This window comes from Peromyscus leucopus, chromosome 3 (assembly GCF_004664715.2).
Source record: "Peromyscus leucopus breed LL Stock chromosome 3, UCI_PerLeu_2.1, whole genome shotgun sequence".
In the NCBI taxonomy this organism is placed as follows: domain Eukaryota; kingdom Metazoa; phylum Chordata; class Mammalia; order Rodentia; family Cricetidae; genus Peromyscus; species Peromyscus leucopus.
Genome location: NC_051065.1, coordinates 81843930 through 81856099, shown reverse-complemented (window position 1 = coordinate 81856099; position 12170 = coordinate 81843930). Strand labels below are relative to the sequence as shown.

Genomic DNA, 12170 nt, shown 5'->3' with positions numbered 1-12170 from the left:
GAATTTGGACCAAGGAACCAGTGTAAAACAATACACAGAAGGAAGAAGGCACTGATAAATTGAAGAGAGCTCCCTGGGATGAATGTGGACATGGGAAGGACCAGGCTAATGCTGCAGAAGCAAGCCTTGTGACTTCTTTGAGGGCTTTAGAGTTGCTCTTGAGCTTGTTGGCATTGTCTTTCCTCTTTTAGATGCTAACTTCCTTCAGGGCAGCATCATGTACTACTAATTCTGTATTTTCAGCTCTGAGCATATACTATGCCTTAGTAAACAGTGAGTAAACAGCGAATAAATAGATAAATGGCAGGAGTGCTCTTTTCCTTCCCACCACCTAAGTCATCTCTTGGGTCTCATTTCGCCTGCCTGAAAAGATGCCTCTGAGCACTGTCCATTTAATATTGAAGCCCACAATACTGTAGGACAATTCGACTGACCCTAAGGTCAGTAGCCTGTGTTCTGTATTGTTAATTATTATTGGTAGTTGATACTCATGTTTTTCCATGTGTATCTCTCATATTTCAACCATACTGTGGATTCTTGTAGGACAGAGACCTCAGTTTTCTCTTTGATTGATGTCCCCTAACCCAAGCATAGGGACTTACTTATCTTCTACATCAACACAGGATTTATTTGCTAACTTGATTAATCATGGATGTTAAAACAGTGGCACTCAGTGACATGGTGTTAAAGAAGGGCTCTGGTCTCACTAACTCCATCTTGGCCTTCTCTGGCTCTCTTTGTCTCCTTAACCTTTTTCTGTGAATCGCTGTTCTCTTCGGTGACCTTTGATTCCAGGAGCAGCAGGACTGATCAATAAATAAACACCTTTGAGATAAGTAACAAAAACTACTCTTAAGCAAGTAGGAACCATGCAGAGAGATGATGTATAAATTGGGTAGCTGCACCCTGGAGAAGTTATCCTCTCCTGAGAACCAAATCTCTTCTCTCTAGTGATGAGCAGAGCAAGAAGCTCTTTAGATCACCTTGCAACATCAAAATGGTTCCAGTGATCCAGAAGACCCTACTTAAGGTGGGACTGCCTAATTATGCAGACCCCTTGTCTCCCACTTAAATATTTCTGCATTTAAAACCAATGATCATGTAAGTGCCCAAAAGATAAACTTGTGGTCACTGGACCTTTTTGTCTGGCCCCCTTCCCAGGGTATGCTGATGAAATCTTGTCTCTGCTTTTAGACATCATTCATATGCTCAATTGGCATATTGGGACAGGCTATACATACTGTGTTGGGAGTCATGGAATTGGGGTTATTACTTCAAAACTGTACCAGTGTTGTGGACCAAATGTTAATGTTCTTTCACAGTTCATGAGTCCCTAAGCCTCACTGTGGTAGATGGGAAACAGAACCTTGTGGGGGATGGTCAAGGTTAAATGAAGTCAGAAGGGTGTTCCCCTAATCTGAAGGGTTAGTGCCTTCTAGGAAAATGCACCAGAAAGCCTGTGCTCTTTTTCCACCCACACAGTTCATGAGCACACAGGAAAGGTGGGACTTAAGCAGAGAAAAGAGACATCACAATGAAACTTGTCCTCTTGGCGCCTAGATGTCGGGCTTCCCAGACTTCACATTTGGGGGAGGCAGACTTTGGTTTCGTGAGGCACCCAGTGTGTGGTACTGTGTTATGGTGGCTGCGGCACTCTGTTGCCCAAGGATTGTGAAACTTCAATATGGAGTGCTGAAACAACAGTTGTCCCTGTCACTAGGAGCCTCTGTCCTGAGAATCACTGTCTGACTTCCTTCCTTCCTTCTCTGAATCATGTCTAGGGAGAAACTGATTTTAGATGCAGAACCTTTAGAATTTATGATCATCTCCCTATTAATATTTAATCTGACTTTAAGAAGTAAGCTGTCTATAAGTCAAACAGCTTGCACTTTTTGAATGTCATCTAATAACCTGCCCAGAATTTCTTTGGTCATTGTCTTCTTTTTTATTCTACACTCCATATATCAAAACAAATAACTCACAACTTTATCCTTTATGTTAGCTAGCAAAGTCCTCATATACAAATTTTCACTGATTTAATTCCCATGATGTGACGTTTCTATGCTTTGGATGTTACATCTTTCTAAAAAACAATTCCTACCGAAACTTATATAATCAAGAATAGGAGGAGATACTTACACTATTAAAGGAATCAAATTGTCCCCAAATATCTCACATATCTGATGTGGCTACCACATTAAATGCTTAAATTAAATCAATTTAAAATCATTATATAGCTGAAGAGCTAAAACAAACAAACAAACAAAAAAACACCGTTTTGAATGCTGATATCGAGCTTTACTGAAGTTGATAAGAACCAATCTTCATTAAAATTGTATCACCAGGTGTGTAGTGTTTGTTTTTAAGCCTCTACTATACCTTTACTCTCTGGTCATTTAGTGTGAGTAAGGATTTCTTAAACAGGAATGTGAATTATAAGTAGAATGTTTTCCTAATGTACTTTCAGGAATATGTCTGACTTGCCAGCTAGTAATGCTAGCTGTCTGTCTCTTTTGATAAGGTAGCAATCTGAGGTACTCTGATATAATGGTTATTTATAAAAAATTACATAATGTGGTATAAAATAGCAGTGAGACTCATCTAGTTCCATGCAGAAAGGATAATTGATGTGTTACTGCTCTGCTTCACAATTTAGTTTTCCCACGCATGGAGATATGCTGGGAATTAGTCTATTCCATCTTCTTAATGAGACTTATCTATTACCTCAGATAATGTATCTATTTTCTTCAACCAGCAGGGTTGACTGCTTACAGGAATGAAGTTTTAAGTGATTATTAGAAAGAAAATTTAGTAATCTATATAGAGGCAGTAGTCCATCTTTCCGATGTCTATGTGGCTGGATAAAATGAGGTGGTGTGGGTACATCGCTGTTCTGAAAGGGATGTTGATTCCCACAGTTCATGTGATGCTTATGAGAGCTGCTTGCTGCTTTCCATGATAAAAGAAAAGCTATGTGCACGGTTATGTTTACTTACTGAATGGTATTATAGGAAGCTTCGATACCGCAGAGAGATGCTTGGTAAAAATTGAGAACCATTCAGTTCCGATAACAATTGCCAGAGGGACTAAGTGGCTGGTTTATTCATTCAAAGTAGGTCTGGGGATACTGTATACCCATGTGTACACCAATATAGGCATTTGAAAATTCTAGTATTTCTCTACCTTAAACCAGAGATAATCAGATTTTCAAATATGCTCAAAACCTGGGTGAACTAGAAATGAAAGCAACTCAGTTAAGTAGGGAATCTAAAATATTGATATGAACCTGATTGAATAAGTGTGGAGCTACAAATTTCCCATTTGTATTTTTGGTTATATTTCAGATCCCACAATGCTCATAATGTTTGTAAATTGTAATGGATCTTTATGCTGTTTCTAGATGAGAAAAATTAGAGGATAATGCATTCTCATAAAGAATCATTGAAATAAAACTATGCTACATAGATCAGTTCAAAGAATGGCCTTCCATGTACAATAAATGAACCTGCTACCATAGCAACAAAGGTCATGTGAGAATCAGCTCCATTTGTGGCTGTCATCATCATGTTGGCTTGCTCTCTGTGAGCAGCTGCACTCTAGGAGATTATACCAAATGCATTTCAAAGGGATTTTCCTACAGGTGCAATGGAAAAAGAGGACTTGTATGCTGAGCCACTGATCCCAGGACACATGACCTGTAGCATGCATGAATCAGTGGTCATGAAAATATGGAACTGAATTCCTTGCCACCTGAAGAACCAAGGTTTGTGGTATTGAGACTCTGTGGTGGTCTGTAAAACTCTGTGGATCTCCAGCAGAGTTCACACATGAGAACTGGTCATGAACTTGTACTAGATGAAGACATTAGGTAGAGTATCCAAGAAATAGAAGAGTGGCTCAGTGGTTAAGTGCTTCCCATGAAAGTGTGAGGACCTGAATTTGAATGCCCAGAACCCACTTAAAGCTGGACACAGCAGTCTATATCTGTAATGCTAGCATTCTTAAGCAAAATGGGAGACAGAGACAGAATGTCTGAAAGCCTACATGCCATCTAGCTTGGCATGTGCAGCAATGAGCAAGAGATCCTGTCTTAAAGAAGGTGGAAGGTGAGGATTCACACTTGAAGTTGTCTTTGACCATACATGCTCACGTGCACACACACACCAATGAGAGAAAGAAAGAAAGAAAGAAAGAAAGAAAGAAAGAAAGAAAGAAAGAAAGAAAGAAAGAAAGAAAGAAGAGACCTATTTAATGCCAATAATCATAGCCTGAGAGCATTGGCCAAGGTTCCTCTCCCCTCCCCCACCCCCTGCCACCCCAGCATTTGGATTCTGTTTTCTTTCAGGCCTGCACAAAGGCTTCTTGTAGGCGTACTCTGGGGGAGGTATAGCAAACAGCACTGGGAGAGATGAGATCTCATAACCCATGGCATCTCCGTTGATTTCTATTTCTCTCCTATCCTTTACCCTATGGTGGTCTTATCGGCATCATAACCAACACTTGACATCACACTGTGTTGATAAGCTGTGGTGTTTGCTAGGTTCAGTGTGCTAAATACATTTTCAACTTAAATTGTGGTTTGGATAACAATCAGGATGTGCTCAGACAGAAAACTGAAACTACAATGGCTGCTTTTAGGTGTTTTGGGGAGTACACACAGACAGAAAATAGATATGGATTCAACTTTTGCAATCTTTCATGTGGATGGAAGGCATGCATAATAAATGGCTGATGACTAAGGAGAAGTCAAGGATTGACAGCGAGGGACAGATAAGGGCTTGGGAAATTGAAAGGAAGGGAAATAATTTAAAAATAGACTTTGGAATAAGAAAAAGGATTGATTGAGAGCAGGAATATGAAAGTTAAGGAAACAGAATTCTCTCCTTCTTTCTTCCTGAATACATACAGGCTAAGTAACATGACTCCTTGGAGCATCAGCTCTTTTGCTCTGGGGTCTCAACCGTGTTACCCATGCATGGTGCCCAGCATGCTATCCTGCTCTAAGTCTCAACCATGTTGCCCATGCATGGTGCCCAGCATGCTATCCTGCTCTAAGTCTCAACCATGTTGCCCATGCATGGTACTTAGCATGCTATTTGACCTGAGGCAACTTTTTACTAGAAGCTAGTGATTTTTTTTGTTGGGAGGCCTTGATGGTCAGAGGTTGCAGTCTATCATGGCCTGGCAGCTCTCTCTAAACATGGAGGACTCTCTCCCCAGTGAGACTTCCTGCTCTCTATCTACTCTTACTTTGAGAATGTCTCTAGGTCCAGAGGACTGACCTTATCTGAGAGCTGTCTCTAGGCCTGGGTGTCTGATTTATCTCTGATGTGACCCTAGACAGTTTCCTGTTAGAAGCCTTCCCCCTGCTGCACATATGGTAACTAAGACTTATACTAGGAGATTTGCTACAGGACTGTGCTGTCACATATGAAGCCTTATGACAGAAGCATGCCCACTTAATGCAAATTAGGGTTTGTCCCCAGGATCCCCAATACTATATATTCCCTATACTCTGAATTAAAACTGAGCTGATTCAATGAAGTAATCTCCCGGAGGGCTATTTTAGTTATATTCACAAGTGTCTAAGGATCTCTGTTGTCGCTTCTGCCCATTTTCTCTCATGGACTGGGCTCATGCAAACCACAAAGATAAAGGGGACCCCACATTTTTTCTTTTTCTTTTTTTTTTTTTTTTTTGGTTTTTTCGAGACAGGGTTTCTCTGTGTAGCTTTGCGCCTTTCCTGAGTCACTTGTAGCCCAGCTGCTCGAACTCACAAAGATCCGCCTGCCTCTGCCTCCCAAGTGCTGGGATTAAAGGCGTGCGCCACCACGCCCGGCTTCTTTTTCTTTTAATTTTTTTTTGAGTCAGTGTTTCTATGGTTGTAGTCCTGGTTGTTCTGGAACTCACTGTGTAGACCAGGTTGCCCTCAAACTCAGACATCTGCCTGCCTCTGTCTCCTAAGTGTTGGGATTAAAGGGATATACTACCACCACCTGGCACAGCTAGCTATTTTTATAATCATTACAAAAGGTAGACTTCCCTCTACATCATTTTTGTTTGGGGATGGCAGTCAGGGCTGGTCTCAAACTCAAGCCCTCTTCCTTTTGCCTCCCAAGTGCTTGATTATAGGCCTGTGCCACCACACCAAGTTCTTTCTCTAGGGTTTCAATTTATATTTTCTGAACTAAACACTGGCTTGTGTAATAGCTAAGTTCAAACCTACAGTGCTGGCTAAATTCAGGTGCTTGAATCTGATATTCTGCTAAAATAAAAAATAAAAGCACAATGCTATCACGTATAGCTGAATAAAATGTTGTGTCCTTTCCCTTCTCATCACATGCTGAGTCCTATCCCCTGTATGATGATTTTAGGGTGGGAGGTGAGCCTTTTAATATAACTTAGGGAAGATCATGATGATCTCTATGATGAGACTAGATTTTCCCCCATTACCACCAAAAAATCAACCATCTGAAGACTGATAAGAATCCAATTGACCAGCCCTTTCATCTTCACTTCCAGAACCAAGAAGAATCAATATCTGTTTTTAAGTCAATCAGTCTGCGGTATTTTGCCATGGCAGCCTGGGTAAAACAAGACAGAACGCTACTGAGAAAGTCTGGGACAGAGAGCAGTGACAGCATGAAGCTTTGAGACGGTCAAGCCAGGGTTAGAACCTGTGAGAACTTCAGAGCAGCCTCAATTTCAGCATCACCACTTAGTGTGCTCCTGTTGCTGACCCAGGTGTGACTGGAGAAATAGGATGTGATTTGGGGTGAGGGTGCACCCATTTCAATGCAGCCAGTTCCATTGCTGGATCTTTATTGCAACTGAGGATGGCTTCGTTGATGAGCAGCCAGTTCCCAGGCACACAGGGAGCAGTGTGTAAATCACTGTCTTTCCCATGAGAGACACAATCAATAATGCCACACAAACCTTTCCCCTGAGAACCAGTACCATCCAGAACTGTGGAAGACCCACTGTAGCACCAGACCATGATGTGGGAAAATGAGAGGAATAAAGTAGTTTATTCACTGACAAGGAAATGTATGAAAACAAAACCAGCAGAGGTTTAAACATGAGGTCTCAACACTTGCAGGTGCCAGCAACAGACCAACTGAGGGGCACGATGGGAACACTGTTGTCATTTATAAGGATCTGATTTTGAGCCTTTTCCTGAGATCAGATTTGAAATTGCATACTGGGCAGAAGCAACAAGGTAAGCAATTGAGGACTGAACTCACAGCGGTTCCTGATTGTATTGTCAGTGACAGAAGAACAATTGTTTCCACCGGCAATGCTCTTTTCTTTTATTCATCTAAGTTTGTGCAGATATGAAAAAAATGGACCTCTCTCTCAGTAGCACTTTCTCTAGCTCTTCCAGCTTCCCCATACTTCCTAAGCCCTCACTGCTGTGGACCTGCATTGTGAGAGAGGATCATGAAGCACATGGCTAGACTAGGAAAGGTCAAAATTCAAAACTTTAAGCCTGGCTTTCTGTCAGTCATATGATCAGGACTGTCATGATCATTGTAGAGTAGCATGCAGTTGAGCTGTGATGCTGAGAAAGACAGACATACTAAGTGCATCTGCAAATTTGGTTATGGCTTGGGTATAAAGCTTAATCCCCAAAAGCTTATGTGTTGCAGGCATGGTCCTTCCTAGTGTTGCTAGGTCTCAATGATAGGCACTTCGTTGATGGGTGGGGTCCTCGTTGGAAGAAGTGGGTTGTTGGAGGTGTATCTGTGAAAGGGTACTTTGCGCTCCTTCTTCTGCTTCCTGGTCACCATGAGGTAGGCAGCTTTGTTTCCGCCTTGTCCTTCCATTACCATATTCTGCCTCACTATAGGTCTAGAAACAATGTAGACAGCTAACCATGGATGACAAGCCAAATTAAGTCCTTTCTCTTTTAAAATGATTCTTGCATGAGCAGTGAGATGGTTCAGCAAACCTTGCAACCTGAGTTCAATCCCCAGTGTCCACGTAAAGGCAGAAGAGCATACAATCCACAAAGTTGTCTGTTGATCTCCCCAAACAAACCCGTAATACACTTGCAACAACCATAAATAAAATGTTTCTCTCAGGTGTTCTATCACCATGACTAACAAACTTATGTGACTTTCAGCAGCTGCTGCATCATTGACACGTGACCAGGTAGAGAATCATCTACAGTTGACAGAAAGGCTAACAGACACAGCCTTCCTCCCCTGTTTGCTTCATTTTGTGTGGAGAGAACCAAAAAGCCCATGCAAAGAAACTGCTTCTTGGCTTTGTTAAGACATTGGTATTTCTGTATAAGGAGACTGAGGTCACTTTAGCAAAAGCAGTGGGGGGATGGTGTCCTAGAGGAGCTGGCAGTGTGAACTGACCTGAAAGAGGATGTGAAAACAGTCAGGAGTGAGCACCATAGGAACAGAAGCATGGGGCTAGCACAGACGCCTCAAGTTGGCCAGGTGTCTTTGTCAGCTGCTCTTAGGTCCCTCCACCCCACTCCTTGCATACTTAATTTCAAATGAAATAAATGGGAAATGGTTAGCATAAGCTGCAGGTACACAGGCAACTGTGATTATCATTTCCCATGGGCCACTGAGCTTTCATTTTGTCCTTGGAATGTCTCTGCAACCACAGGGCAGGCCCTTTTTTCCTAGGCAATGCTGAGCTCTGTAAACGACTGTTTCTGTTCTACCCAGGAACTGTCATACAACTGTCCTTTTTTTCAATCAATTCCCTAAAAGGTTTTGTATCATAGAAAAAAGAAATTGAATAAAACAAAACTGAAATCTTTTTGAAACCTCACCATACCATCTCCCCCCCGACACACACACACCATAGAGGGGGGCATAGTCAAGGGAGGCAACACCACTGTCATTCAATTTACCTAAGGTCTTAATAAAACAAGGAAAACTACGAGGCCAAGGCAGCACTGGGAAAGGAGGCGCTGAGGTGTGCCTCCTTCTCCTCAACAGCAGCATGTACTGTGCAAGGTTGGGTGTACTCAGCATCAACTACTTGGCAAGGCTACCTGACATCTCTAACAAGTATGATACGAGATGTCATCACAGGTGAGCTTGCTTTCCTGTGGGCTGTTTTCTTACTGTCTCTGGTCACTGCCAGGATTCATATCAAGAAAGATCTTGCAAAGAATAGAGTTGGTCATTTCAGCAGACACTGGACATTTTTAGGGTTAACATTAACAGAAAAGAAAAAAATAAGGCATGCTTAGAAACATACACTTGATATCCTATATCTATAAAATTTGCTTTAAAGGCCTATATAGATATGTCTTTGAAGCTATAAATCTTAGATATAGATACGGCTGTGTTTTTAAATCATGGTTTAGATCCTTACAATCACTTAGTGCTGTGAATAAGAGCTTTGAGAAGAAAGCTGCACTTACAAAGATGGACTAGAACATCAGTGATTAGAAGATTGGGATGTTGGCAGGTCAGAGCCCAATTAGTAGTAATTTAGGCTATCGTGACGTCCCTAAAAGCCATTTACTCCTCACATCTGTGTGTGATCGAGCATCCTTGTGACTATTTGGTAAAGCCTTTGGAATGTATGAACAGATCTTATTTTCTGTCAACCAGCTAGAATGCCATCAGACAGCATCCTAGGCACTAGCAGGGGTTCGTTCCCTGCTTAGCTGTAACCTGCCTGCCTGACAGCCCCACCAACGTATTGGAAGAGTGTCTTGATTTATGAATTTTCTTTTTCTGTCACTGTAAAACTTCATGGAATTGTTACCAAAATGGAAGATGGAATTTGGGGTGATCTAAATATGCGTTCCTAGGTCACAGCCACTCAGTAATTGGTTCTAGAATAAATGATCTCTCCCTCTTTTTGCAATGAAAGCTCTGCCTGCTTTTTGAAGTTGTTTTGTTTTGTTCTTTAAATGTTAACAGTGTTTTGGGCCAGTCTTTGCTTTCTTTCTCCCTCCCTCCCCTGCTTCTTTTCTTTCCCCCTGCATCCCTCCCTCCCTCCCTTCCTTTTGTCTGAAGGAAGTGGCACTGGACTGAGACTCCAGGACAATCCCACCTGCTTCCTACTACTTCCCATCTGGACCTCCCCAAGGAACATCGGAAGGATGTAGAGTGTTTTGTTCAAAATTCCATTCTCTCTCTCAGGTCACAGGGCTTTCTGTGTGAGACTTCTACTGAGGCTACTGCACAGGTTCACACATGGAAACTTCAAGCAAGTGGTTAATCCCTAATGTGTATGCTACTGAGACACCATCACAATTCAGTGAAGGCTGCTCCAAGCATCATATAGTATAACACCTCAACTACAATAAACTTCAAAGTAAACCTACACCCTTTTATGGCAAAATTGTGTTTATTTTCATAGATTATTTTTAATTGGGAGTCAGTAAATGATGCCTTTGATCTTTTACTTATTGATTTTTAAATGTTTTTCACATTTCCTTAAGGTTCGAGAAACCATACGCTCAAGGAACCATGCCAATGTCAAAACCAATATAACCCAAGAGTCTTTTTATTCTAGTAGAAAGTAGTTTTGCTGCAACCCCAAAACACATACACATACCTCATCTTGGCACTGTGACTTAACATAGTCTTTAACTTTGATTTTAAGATAGATGACAGCAAATGTGAAAAAAAATCTAATGAAGTTTATAAGTGAGAACATCACAGATTGATTTTGATTTTTAGTAGTATGAAGTACTCTGAATGATCTAACACTTTCCAGATGACAAGGGTTTTATCCACAGATCCATCTCCCTTGCCATCACACACACACACACACACACACACACACACACACACCACACACACACACACACACACCAAGAGTAAACAAAACAAAACAAACTACTGTATTCCCTCAGTAACATATCTTGGGGGCTGGTGAGTGGCTCAGTGAGTAAGAATGCCACAGCCAGTGTTGGTGACCTGAGTTTGATCTCTGGAGAGGAGACAATCACCCCCCATAAATGTTCTTCAAGTGCACACAGGTGATGAATTGTTATAAAAGTAAAAGTAAATAAAAATAGAATTTGAAGTCTGTTTTTTTTTATGTTAGTTTTTGGTATTGCTTGTAAATGCTTACATCTATTGAAGAGAATTTATTTCCTAAGGAGTTTTTCCAAGCAGCAATCAGAGTTTACCAGTTTTAATGGTTATAGTGACCTAAGGTTTTCAAGGGTCCATTTTATTGAATCATGTAACTTAATAACCTAATGTAGCAAAGAAGGCTGGAAGAATATATGTTAACTTAAACACTATGTGCTAGCATTGCATATAGCACAGTTGCATTGGTTTAAATAATATTCACATGAAACATAAGACAAAAATCATCATGACTACCAAAATACTTTGTCTTTCTTTTTTACTCAGCATATTGCTAATCCCAGTGAACACGAAAACACATTTTGAAATAATGGTTCTTGAGACAGATTGCAAACCAACTATAGAAACTGAAGTTCAAAAATTTAAAGAAACAATTGGTATTGGCCCGTGCACCTCAGACGAGTCAAACACAGTGCCTCATGATTAGTGTTTGACCAAGTTCCCAGAGGAACTTAGTTGGGGCTAGATAAATGAATCCTGAAGTAACACATTTTCATGTGGTAGTTTTATGTACCAGAGACTGGCCTTGAATTCTTGATTTTCCTGCCTCCAACTCCAAAGTGCTGGTATTGGAGGCTTATATCAGCATGTCTGGCCCTTCTTGGAGATAATTCCTAGCACAGTAACTGGGCTCCGATCCCATAATGTGCACTGAATGAGTGCCTGGTGCTTTTCTCCTCCCACAGCAAAATGATTTTTATGATCCACAAATTTAAGGATATTACTGGTCTTTTCCCTTTTTCAACTTTAGCATTGGCTTTGGCTACGTCAAATAACTATGTATTCACTTGGATAATTTCCACGTCTTTGACACAAAGTCTTCTGCTGCTCTTTGTACTATGTGTAGTGGTTCTGTGCTCTTGAAGGTTCCTTTAGCACTCCCAGAATCAGATCATTAAGGCTCTATTGCAAATGCAGTAGGGACCAAGAACACTGGGACACTGTAGAAAGCCTACTCATTGTCATTTTAGTTGTTTTGCCTTTGCTGAAAGAGTTAACTCTGTAACAACGGAAAAAACAAACAAAACAGAAACAAAAAAAAAAAAAAAAAAACAAAAAAAAAAACTTACAAATGGGGACAGA

General features: G+C 41.0%; 1 protein-coding gene across 2 annotated transcripts in view; it reads right to left on the bottom strand.

Moving 5' to 3' along the window:
- Positions 1-12170, bottom strand: part of Grid2 (glutamate ionotropic receptor delta type subunit 2) — a 1432020-nt gene that overhangs the window by 51484 nt on the left and 1368366 nt on the right. The window lies entirely within an intron of this gene.